Source organism: Pagrus pagrus (assembly GCF_965226575.1).
Source record: "Pagrus pagrus genome assembly, chromosome: 15".
NCBI classification, from domain to species: domain Eukaryota; kingdom Metazoa; phylum Chordata; class Actinopteri; order Spariformes; family Sparidae; genus Pagrus; species Pagrus pagrus.
Window position 1 is genome coordinate 879801 of NC_140199.1, and position 12146 is coordinate 891946.

Below are 12146 nucleotides of genomic sequence, written 5' to 3' on the forward strand. Positions count from 1 at the left end.
TAATATAATCTATACATGTTTGACATTGTTTATATTGTTTCTTATCAGCAGACGTGAATACTTATTGATTAATAAACTCTGTGAACACACACTGAATATAAAAACTGTGTTTATATGTTTATGTTGATGTATTGATGGATTATTGTGAACAGACTGATCAATAATCAGGTATTAACACCGACTCTGAGCTCCACCTGTCTACATCCACTGAACAAAGGTGTGTGACGTCAGCACGCAGGACGTCTGACGGGTGGAGAGGGGGGTGTTAACGGGGGGATCGGGATTCCTGAGGATTACCCGTCATGCCCCGCGGGTAAAGATGGCGACAGCTGAGCAGGGCAGCTGATCAACTTTCTCCGCGGCTCTCTCTGCGTTTCTGCCGTCGGTCGGAGCGTCTCCTCCGGCTGTTTCTCCTCCCGCCGCCCCGCTCGGTTCTTCTCCTCGGCCGGAGCTCTTCGCTCCTCCTCGGCCTCGGATCGGTTCGGAGCCCCCCTCCCTCGCTCCTCCCTCCTCCTCGCCCCAGCGGAGGAGCAGAGCGGAGCTCCGGATAAACTTTCCTCTCCTCTCCGCTCCCCGGGACTGTTGGAGGAGAGACCGCGGGCCGAGCCGCGCACCCCGGCCTCACAGGTAGGAGCTGACCCGGTTAGCGGTGTTTCTGGAGGAGTGTGTGTAGGTAACGGCTCGGTGTGTGTGTGTGTATGTGTGTGTATGTGTGTGTGTGTGTGTATGTGTGTGTTTGTGTGTGTGTGTTCGGTGTCGGTCGGTGTGACAGTTGGCTGCAGCTTGTTGTACTGGGCCACAGGCGGACCTGAGCGGGTTTGTGCCGGTCTACCGGCCTGTTCACCGGCCGGCTGGTGTCGGGGCGGTGCTCGGGCCCGGTCCGGCCCGGTGTCGGGCCCACAGAGCCCTGCTGTGTTTGTCGTGTCTGTCCCCCATCAGCCTGTCAGGCAGAACTGAGGGCTGATGTCAGGTTCAGGTTGAATCATTCACTGTGTGTGTGTGTGTGTGTGTGTGTGTGTGTGTGCCCACTTCATCCACCTGCCCTTCCTAACAGCCAATCACAGGGCAGGATCGCCTGCTGGACAGTCTGTCTGTCTCCTCAGGACCCTGAAGCTTCACTTCCTGTCAGCTGGTGTATCAGTGATGTCATAAATCTGATCAGTGACGTCAGCAGAGTCAGAGTAGATTACATCCAGTGTAATTAAGTAACTTCTGAATACTCCAAGAGTCATTTAAGCCTCTTGAATCAGCAGATAAAATACTTCATCATGAGCGACTCCTCCTCCAGACTCCACCAGACTCCTCCTGACTCCTCCAGACTCCTCCTGACTCCTCCTGACTCCACCTGACTCCTCCTGACTCCACCTGACTGCACCTGACTCCACCTGACTCCTCCTGACTCCACCAGACTCCACCTGACTCCACCTGACTCCTCCTGACTCCTCCAGACTCCTCCAGACTCCTCCTGACTCCACCTGACTCCACCTGACTGCACCAGACTCCTCCAGACTCCTCCAGACTCCTCCTGACTCTTCCTGACTCCACAAGACTCCACCTGACTGCACCAGACTCCTCCAGACTCTTCCTGACTCTTCCTGACTCTTCCTGACTCCTCCAGACTTCTCCAGACTCCACCAGACTCCACGAGACTCCACGAGACTCCTCCTGACTCCTCCAGACTCTTCCTGACTCTTCCTGACTCCTCCAGACTTCTCCAGACTCCACCAGACTCCACCAGACTCCTCCAGACTCCTCCAGACTCTTCCTGACTCTTCCTGACTCCTCCAGACTCCACCTGACTCCACCAGACTCCACCAGACTCCTCCAGACTCCACCTGGACCAATCAATGGGCATTAATCAATCAGCGGAGATGATCGTTAATGTAATTAAGCTGTTGTCACATTAACAGTTAATTACAGGTGTTACTGTGGCCTCACAGTGTAAATACATCACTGTCATTAGTGTTGTTGATGCTGCTGTTGCCATGGAAACAACTTGAAAATGTTTAAGTTTTATTGAGAAACTGACGGGAAACAAGTTTAACTGCTTCATCAGAGGACACATGGCGGTGAGGCGCCTCAACGTTCAAGTCGAGGACGACGAAATATTCACATTTATAAAGAAGTTAAATGGGTTTTGAGCTGGAAACAGAAGTTTAGTTTGATGTGAGACGGATGACAACATCTGGTCGTTTATAAAAACAGAATGATTTTCAACACAGAACAAACTAACTGTTTTAAACAGTCACAACTTTTATAGCGTCTGCTAGCGGTACGGCTAACTGAGCTAACCAGCTAATGGTAGCTACAGTTGGCAGCAGTTAGTGGTGACTGTGGTGGTTCGCTGCCATGTTATCATCAGTTAAATCAAACCAGCTCTCTGACAAAATCAAGATCAGATTAATCAATCAGAAAATTGAGACATTTTTCTGATTGATTTAATCTTCACTGGAATCAGACTCAATTCCTCAGTGATTTTTGTTTTTACACGTTTTGCAGGTCAAACATTCAGATTTGATCTGAAGTCACACTGAAAGACTTTCTGCTCAAAATGTGAGCAAACAACTAAAGATGGGGATGAAGTTTGTTTCTTCAGACGCAGAACACAGCAGCTTCTAGATGATCTCTCCACAACATCAACATGTTCCAACTGGTTTCTTTAAAACTAATCATCATCATTCTGTGCAACAACAAACGAGTCACATGACCTCAGATCAGCTGTTCATCCTGCAGGCCGATGATTGGTCCGTTTGTTCTGATGCATCAGGTATCACAGGTAACACACTGCGTAGTCGTGGTGTTAATCAGAGAGTAACTCATGATACCAAGCGTTTCATGACACGGTGCTCGTGATAACAATATTATCATGAGTGTTATCACTGTGTGCAGTATATATGATACAGCTTTAGTTTATTCAACAATAAAATCAAAGAGTTAAAGAAGAAGTTTGATTCATTTAGAGCTGAAACTATTGATTATCATCACAGCTGATCAGTGATTTATTGTCTAAAATCAAACCTGTAGTTTAGAGTCACTGTGAACACTCAGTCTGTTTCTGTTCTTCATCTTCGTGATGAAACTCCTCCGTTACACAGCAGCGTCACTTAATATTCAGAGAGAGTGTGTGTGTGTGTGTGTGTGTGTGTGTGTGTGGAGCAGATCTCTCTGCTCTGCTGCTTCTTTTGACTTTAAATTCACAAAATTAGCTGCAGGAGAAACACACACACACACGCACATGCTCACGCTCCTGTCAGTCTGTACTGAGGGTTTCAGTGCACGCCAGGTACATTGTAGGTATGAACAGTGACTGTTGGTCCGGGCTGGAGGAGGAGAGATGAGGGGAGGGGGGGCAGGTGCATACAGGTGAACTTCCTGTTATCATCAACATGGACACATGTAGCCTCAGAGCTGTTTGTCTCTGAATGTTCAGGTCCAGGTTCCGGTCCAGGTTCAGGTCCAGGTTCCGGTCCAGGTTCAGGTCCAGGTTCAGGTCCAGGTCTGCTGATGGACTGAATGTGTCGTATGTTTCAGTTTTCTTCTTTCCGTGAATATTTAGACATCGAGCCTCCAGCGTTTGATCTGAGTAGGAAATGTTGTCACATTTGTGTAGAGAGGAGAGGAAGCATCAGACATGAAGAGACTGACTAGCTTAGCAACATCAAGTCTACAGACGACCCATAATGCATCACTGTCTTCAGTCTGACCTCATTCACGGAATGTGAGATGGAAATGTCAGCCATTTTGATTGATCAGAACATTGTCTGTCTTCAGGGTCAGGCTGGTTTATGTTGAACCTGCTGGGACTAAATATCTCAGAGCAACATATGAAATCACCTCCTGTTGTGATACGATTATTGATACACTGCTGCTGAACATCAGTATTTATTAACACAGGCCGCCTCTCTGATAATCTGACTCCAGAGTGACTTCATGAGTCCTCGAGGTGTCAACCACTGTCAGTGAGTCACAGCTGTGAGAGTATTTATATTCTTCAGTTAGATATCATGATGTGTCTTTGTCAGTGTATCGATTATCACTGAATTTCTATATCATGATAATATTGTTATCACGAGCACCGTGTCATGAAACGTTTGGTATCATGAGTTACTCTCTGATTAACACCACGACTACGCAGTGTGTTACCTGTGATACCTGATGCATCAGAACAAACTGACCAATCATCGGCCTGCAGGATGAACTGCTGATCTGAGGTCATGTGACTCGTTTGTTGTTGCACAGAATGATGATGATTAGTTTTAAAGAAACCAGTTGGAACATGTTGATGTTGTGGAGAGATCATCTGGAAGCTGCTGTGTTCTGCGTCTGAAGAAACAAACTTCATCTCCATCTTTAGTTGTTTGCTCACATTTTGAGGAGAAAGTCTTTCAGTGTGACTTCAGATCAAATCTGAATGTTTGACCTTTAAAATATGTTGCATGCACCGTGTTGTTATGTTGTGTGAAAACATAACAACATGGTGAGAACTTGAGTTTAATGTCAGTGAACTGATCAGAGCCTCAGGTCAGAGGTCAGAGGTCAGAGGTCAGGTGGTGTCGTCTTTTGTTTAGTTTCCCTGGATGTTTGTTAAATGTCACTGTGTGTGTTGTGTGTTCAGGTGTGTTCAGGTGTGTTCAGATGATCTCTTTTATTCATATAATTCTCAGCAGCCAGCCCTGTGCGGCTATACTGCACTGTTGCTAGGCAACAATCTGAGTCTGTGTTTTCTTTATTATGTCAGCAAACACTGACAGGAAGTGAGCTGATGGGTCTTCATCAGCTGTATGAGGTGGACTGATCTGGACTCTGCTGGTCTGGACTCTGCTGGTCTGGTCTAACGACAGAGACAGTCGTTTGAGGGTTAATGAACAGCGTCCTGAGCTGACTGACAGACACCATCTGTCACTATGTGTGTTTTCCACTGAGCTGTGTGTCCTGCTGTGTTCACCTGCTCAGGTGTGTGTTTCAGTCTCAGATGAAGTCTGTGTGGTTTCTATTTCAGTCTGTGCGGTTTCATGTTCAGGTGAGTCACCTCGTGTCATACGAGCTCAGTTTTCTGTGAAAGTGACATCAGACTGAAGCTGTGTCACATTTCCACTGAAGACTCTGATTCTCAGCTGAGAAATCCTCCGAACATTTGATCCTCGGAAGATGGCAGACTCATGAGAAACACAGTAGACCAAGGAGGAAGAAAGGCAGCAGTCGCTAGAGAAGAATCGCTAGAGAAAAAATGTCATTAGAGATGGATGGCAGTTGCTAGTTGCTAGAAAAGGAACCTAGTCGACAGGGAAGGACAGAAGTCAATTGAAGAAGGACGGTAACTGGCAGTGGCTAGAGAAGGCCAGCAGTCATCAGAGAAGGCCAGCAGTGGCTAGAGAAGGCCAGCAGTCATCAGAGAAGGCCAGCAGTGGCTAGAGAAGGCCAGCAGTCATCAGAGAAGGCCAGCAGTCGTCAGAGAAGGACAGCAGTGGCTAGAGAAGGCCAGCAGTCATCAGAGAAGGCCAGCAGTGGCTAGAGAAGGCCAGCAGTGGCTAGAGAAGGCCAGCAGTGGCTAGAGAAGGCCAGCAGTCATCAGAGAAGGCCAGCAGTCGTCAGAGAAGGACAGCAGTGGCTAGAGAAGGACGGCAGTCGTCAGATAAGGACAGCAGTCATTAAGGAAAGACAGCAGTCGCTAGTCGTAAGAAAAGGAGGGCAGTTGCTAGTCGCTAGAAAAGGAACCTAGTCGACAGGGAAGGACAGAAGTCAATTGAAGAAGAACGGTAACTGGCAGTGGCTAGAGAAGGCCAGCAGTCATCAGAGAAGGCCAGCAGTGGCTAGTAGAGATGCACCGATCCAGTTTTTTCCGATCCAATCCCGATACCGATACCTGGGCTGAGTTATCGGCCGATACCCGATACCGATCCGATACTACTGTTGAATGAATGAACTGTATACCTTGCCATGTGAGTGAAGGCATCAGGCTTGGCATAAACATTTAGCCTTGTTAAAAAAGGTAACAAATTAACACAGATATAAATCAACTTATTATTTATTAACAAATAACAACAATAACAGTGTACATTAGCAGCAAAAAGAAATAAATAACACTTCCATTTAAAGTGCACTGCAAACAGATATTTTAAAATGTAATATAAAATATAGCAGCTGCCTGAAACCCAACAAACAATGGCTTAATTAACTTCAAAATTCAAAAATACAAAATAAACAGAAGTAACATGTAAACATTTAGTGCAAACAGATATTCAAAATCTAATCTAATATAAAATATAGCAGCTGAACCCAACAAACAGAAGTGGCTTAATTAACTTAACAACAAAATAAACAGAGGTAGCCTAACACTTCCAAAACATTTAGAAAATCAAAATCAAAAACAGGTAACTAACTTAAATAAAATGTAAGCATTTTGTGCTCACACCTCCGCTGTGACAACAGTCCCTCGTTGACTACGAGCTGCAGCGTATGAGCAAAGCAGCCCAAGCTGCGCACTCCCATGGTGTCCATGGCTTTTTTCATGTTGCTCGCATTGTCCCTCAAAATGACATGCACTTTTGTCAACGGAATATGCCACTGATCAAGCATTTCCTTTATAGCTGCCGAAATCGCGTCTCCGGTGTGTGATCCGTGGAAGTTTTTCGCCTGGAGCATTGCGCTGTGAGGTGAATAACTTGCGTCTAACCAGTGCACAGTTAAACTTAAAAGTGACATGGGGCACACGTCGGAGCTCCAGATATCTGTGGTGAAGCTCATTGATGTTACATCCTTTAGTTCTTCTGATATGTGTTTGCACACTTTCTTGTACAGTTCAGGCAGAGCGGTCTCAGAAAAATATTTTCGAGATGGTAAACTGTACCTTGGCTCAAGATGTTCAAGTAGGCGGCGGAATCCTTCGTTATCAACAACAGAGAGGGGCTGCGAATCCAAAACAATAAACTCCATAACCTTCTCTGTTATGTTGGTTGCTTTCACGCTGCCGGCTGGCAGTTTCTCCCGTCTTTGCAGTGCATCCGCCAAAGTTAGCTGCGTCGTTGTACTCTCTGCTGGCTTCGCTCGGAGCTCTGCGTGCTCTTTAGCATGGTGCTTTTGGAGGTGCCTATTTAAGTTTGTGGTGTTAAACTTACTAACTTTATCACCACCCCTCGCAACTTTCGCGTTGCAGATATTGCATGTTGCAGTCGGACTTGTTGGCGTATCAAGTTTGAAATGTTTCCAAATAGCAGACTTAGCTCGGTCCGGCGCTTGCGCCATGTTGCTCTGTGTTTGCTTATCACTAGCTGCTGTGCGTGCTCTGCGTGACGACGTAACCGACGTGACTAGATCGCTGTAACAATATCAATAAAAATGAAATGACTGGATCGGCATGCTGGATCGGCCTCATTCATCAGATATCCGATCCAGCTAATTAGTCAATATCGGAGCCGATATCCGATCCCAATATCGGATCGGTGCATCTCTAGTGGCTAGAGAAGGCCAGCAGTCGTCAGAGAAGGACAGCAGTGGCTAGAGAAGGACGGCAGTCGTCAGAGAAGGCCAGCAGTCATTAAGGAAAGACGGCAGTCGCTAGCCGTAAGAAAAGGATGGCAGTTGCTAGTCGCTAGGGAAGGACAGCAGTCATTAGAGAAAGACAGCAGCCGTTAGTTGCTAGAAAAGGACGGAAGTCGTTAAGGAAAGACAGCAGTCGCTATAGAATGACAGTAGACAGCAGTTGCTAGAATGGAAAGCTGTCTAATGAGAAAGACGTTAGAAAAAACAACACTAATCGTGCTGACCAAGAGAGTCGCCCTGAGGACAGTATTTTCGATAAAATGGACAGCAGTTAACTGGAAAAAGATGTCAGTCAGCACAGAGACGATGTCAGTCTGTCTGCTGTGAAGATTCAGTCTGAATCTCCTCTAATGGATCCACTCAGACTGATACAGACTACATCCAGCTCAATATTCATCCTCATATACAAACATCCTCTTCAGAACAAAACTTTATGAGCCTGATGGTGCAGAAACGGCTTTAGCTCAGTGATAGGAACAGAAAACATTAAGATAGTGAGGCTCGTGTGACTGAAACAATAAAACAGTCATTTAAGCAGAAAGACAACATGAATCTGAAGGTTATGGACAGACAGACGGCCACATTGTGACAGATGTGTTTTTATTCTGCTGGTGTTGGAGGTTTTCTCTCTGCAGGAGGGTTTTGTGTGCGAGATGGTCGACATGTATATTTTATTAGAGTGAAGTCGTCTCGTTGTGTTTTTTGCTTCAGTGGAGCAGAAACGTTCCTCCGTCTGCAGAGCTGAGTCAGCAGAGTCCAGCTGGATCCACTGAGTCCGCCTCAGGTTCAGACCAGGTCCAACAGTCAGGTCGCTTGTCAGGTAAACACTGTGAGTACAGCTGGGAGAAGAAAACACAGAATGACATGAAGCAAAGATGACGGATGGTAGTTTCTGTAGAATAACAGGATAAGAAGGAAAAGGAGGAGCTGCAGGAGAAAAGAGGAAATGAGCAGAAAGTCACAAAAAGAGGAAAACGCTGGTGAACGAGATGAGGAGAGTATCTGGAGTCTTTGTTCAGAGTTTCATGTGTTTGTTTGTTCAGTCTGGCAGGATGAAGGTGAAGAGGAGGGTCGCTCCACGCTCTCATCTGACATGTTGTTTTTCTTCTATAAGACTTTATTTCAGAAACATGTTCACACCAAATGTTGTTCATATTTTATTCATGAGTCAGACAGACGAGATGTGTGAGTGTCCTTGACTCGTCCTCTGTGTCTCCACTGTTTGTTTCATGTTGGCTCATTATCAACTCTCAAGTATATTTTATTTAATCTGCAGTTTATCAATGAATCATTTAAGATCGACTGTCACTGAGTCTGAAGCTCCTCCTCCTCCCTCTCACGTCTTTATCTCAGGTAGGAAGAAGTACCAGATATTTTCTTTGACAATCAGGTGAAGATCAACACTGAACAGTTCAGTGAACAAAACATTTTAATTAGCTGATTATAATATGAAGAACTGCTGTGACCATGACCGTGGTCCAGTTCACAGTTGACATTAACCTGCGTCTGAGTGACCACCTGTGATCTGATGTCACTTCCTGCTCTGTATGCAAATAAACACGTCCGTCACCGAGACAAAGAGAGACAAAGACAGAAAGAAGTTCATGTAGAACGTTTGCTGAATTCACAAGAAGAATTAGTCAGAGACAGAGTTTATAAAGTGTCTCTAACTCAACAACTCACTAAACTGAGACATTTGTTCTCCACGGGGACAAAGAAGTCGCCTATACTGGTTACTGTTTAGTGTATTAGTAAAATGTGACATGTTTAGCATCAATAAAATGTTTCTTCTTTCATAAATTGAGTGTAAATGGTGAAATCAGTGTAAACAGTGGCTGTGTCTCAATTCAGGGGCTGCAGCCCACGAAGGGCGCAATTGAAGGCCAATTACGTCACAACGCCGCGTGAAGGCTGTCCCAGTTGGAAGGCTCCTTCACATGCAGCCTGCACTTCCCTCTTTTCGGAGGACGCACCGCTACTATCCTCCGCGGCCTCACATATCCCAAGATCCTTTGCGCACCGCTGCTCAGTCCCGAAACAGAAAAGGAAGCAAGAGAAAATGGCGACATCAAGTGACGCAGACATGACATTCAACTTTAAGTAATGGGTTTATACTCGGTTTTTACTCATTTGAACATCCAACGCCAGATATGTTAAACTTCAGGGGACTATAAAACCTCCAGATGTTAACTTTCAGTTAAAACACGTGACGCTGGTGATGCTGTGGTAAATATAGTTGTTATTCACCAATGGGTTAATGTTTATTTTGTAATGTTGATGATTCAATTTAGATTTTATCGTTGATTTTTGTACACACACAAATAAATGTGTGGGAACATCTGGTGGCCAACCAGGAAATACTCAGAAGGCTGGACCGTCCAATTTAACGACGGTGGACGAGGCCTTCAAGGTCTCTCCGAAGGACCCGGCCTTCGTGGGCCGCAAAGGCCACGTCCTTGAAGGCTGCAGCCCCTGAATTGAGACACAGCCAGTGTGTTCAAACAGCTGCTAAATGTTGGCAGGTAAGACTTTAGCACTTTAGACACAGAAGCAGACAGGCTGGTACAGCCATGCTGCCACAAACTGGAAACAAACAACTGACTGTTTTCATTTAATGCTGAATTTACAAGAAGGAGACAATGATTCAGAGTCTGTCAGAGACAGAGTTTCACTACGTTAGAGAGTTTGTTTTAACTCAACAACTCTTAAAATCACTACATCTGTTAAGGGAGTCTGGTGATGTTGTGGGTCCTGGTTCAGTGGTTGGCTCAGTTGAAACAGGCAGATGAACAAATGACGCGTGGTCACCTCGAATAAACTCGTGGATTTCTGTCTGAACGTTGTTGGAAACATTTGTGATGATGTAAGAACAGTTTGTTGGTCGTCACGTCTGTTTGAAGGGTTAAATTAGAAGTTAGGTGTGTGTGTGTGTGTGTGTGTGTGTGTGTGTGTGTGTGTGTGTGTGTGTGTGTGTGTGTGTGTGTGTGTGTGTGTGTGTGTGTGTGTGTGTGTGTGTGTGTGTGTGTGTGTGTGTGTGGGATTACATGGCAGAGGGGTTTATCTCCGCTCAGAGACGATTATGGCGGGGATGAGCTCGGGGTTGGGGGGGTTGTTTTGTCCTGGGACTTTCCTGCTCTCTGATTGGTTGATGTCAGCCCCTCCCTCGGTAAAGATAAACTAATAGCGGCTGACCTGCAGTCAGTTTATGACTAATTAAATAAAGCACTATTGCTACACTTAATGCTGCAGTAACAGGTGTGTGTCGTGACAGCAGACAGGTGGTGTTCGTGTTAACGTGACTGTTCAACACGTCTGAACAGCAGGTGAAAGGCATTCTGGGACATGTAGGCGCAGCTGTGGCGGAATTGAAGGAAGGAAACATGTTCAGTGTGTCTGACAGACGTTCAGTCACAGACTGTTGAATTAAAGGATCTTTGGTGAAACAGGAAGTGAAAGTCGTTACTTCCTGTTTAAATGTTCATGGTTTTACTTTCATTAAGGATTTAAACACTCACACTATATTTATTAATTACATACTCGTCCATGCTGTCTAAATGTCCTAATGATGTCATCACACAGTAAAGGTCAGTATCTGATTGGATGAATGATGTCACTGACACAGTCTGAGTCTCAATAATCAATAAAATGATGTAAAAGTTAATATTCACATTGATGATCGCTGCTCTTCTTCTGATTGGATAAATGTAATGTCTAAACATCACACTGACACACCTGCTGTCACTGAGCTGTGATTGGGCAGTTACTCTGGGGGCGGGGCTTAGGGGCACCACTTCCTGTTTTGTCTTTTATCTTCTGGTTGTTAAATTCAAATTCTGCGTCCTGATTGGTCCCCCCGCCGTTCATCTCTGAAGCTCTTATAATGAGGTCATGTGACCTGATGCCGCCACATCCGCCATCTTTGGAGCAAAGTTAGCATCAACTAGCGTACTGAGTTATGTGGTAGTATATTAGCTTGTTTCTATGGTTACGATCACAGATGCTCCAGTTATCAACATAATTCACACATCACGACTGAAGCTGCTGGTTTTTCCTGTTTGTCCGGAGTCTGATTCATAAACATGAACTCAAACTTTCACTGTGATTTTAGATTACTGTTTAATATTTGTAATGAAAATTAAAATGTGGAATAATCAGCTTGGTACACGACAGTAAGTTGAGAAAAAATTATTAATGTACTTTAGCGTCAGAATAAAATCAAACTGAACTTTTTCATCCGGTTAAATTTTCCTTTCAGATGATTCAGTTTATTTATTAGAAGAAAGAAATGATTTCTGAAGCTCCAGTCCATCAGTTTTTGATCAGAACCAGATGGTATCAATAGTTCACGTGTCAGACGGACGTGTTCTGGGTGCAGTCAGTGGATTTCCCAGCATGCCATCTGCTGCAGTTTGACCTTCAGTTGGAGGTGAGCGTGTTGTTCAGACGCTGTGATGTCAGCGGCAGGTTGTCAGCTGGACGCTTCGCTTCTCAGACGCTTCATCGAGTCGTTCTGACAAACAGACAGACGGCCGTGACTCACGCACACACACACACACACACACACACACACACACACACACACACACACACACACACACACACACACT

The 12146-nt window shown here is 45.3% G+C and overlaps 1 protein-coding gene across 5 annotated transcripts in view; it reads left to right on the top strand.

Annotated features, from left to right (window-relative positions):
* The first annotated feature begins 304 nt into the window (after positions 1 to 304).
* Positions 305 to 12146, top strand: part of LOC311270782 (tight junction-associated protein 1-like) — a 35399-nt gene continuing 23557 nt past the window's right edge. For 4 of the 5 annotated variants that reach the window (XM_084375935.1, XM_084375934.1, XM_084375932.1 and 1 more), the window contains exon 1: positions 305 to 627. The gene's annotated coding sequence lies outside the window, so the exon portion shown is untranslated. Of the gene's footprint in view, positions 628 to 4833; positions 4954 to 8250; positions 8360 to 12146 lie in introns of those variants that run through there. The other variant, XM_084375933.1, reaches the window with a different exon arrangement.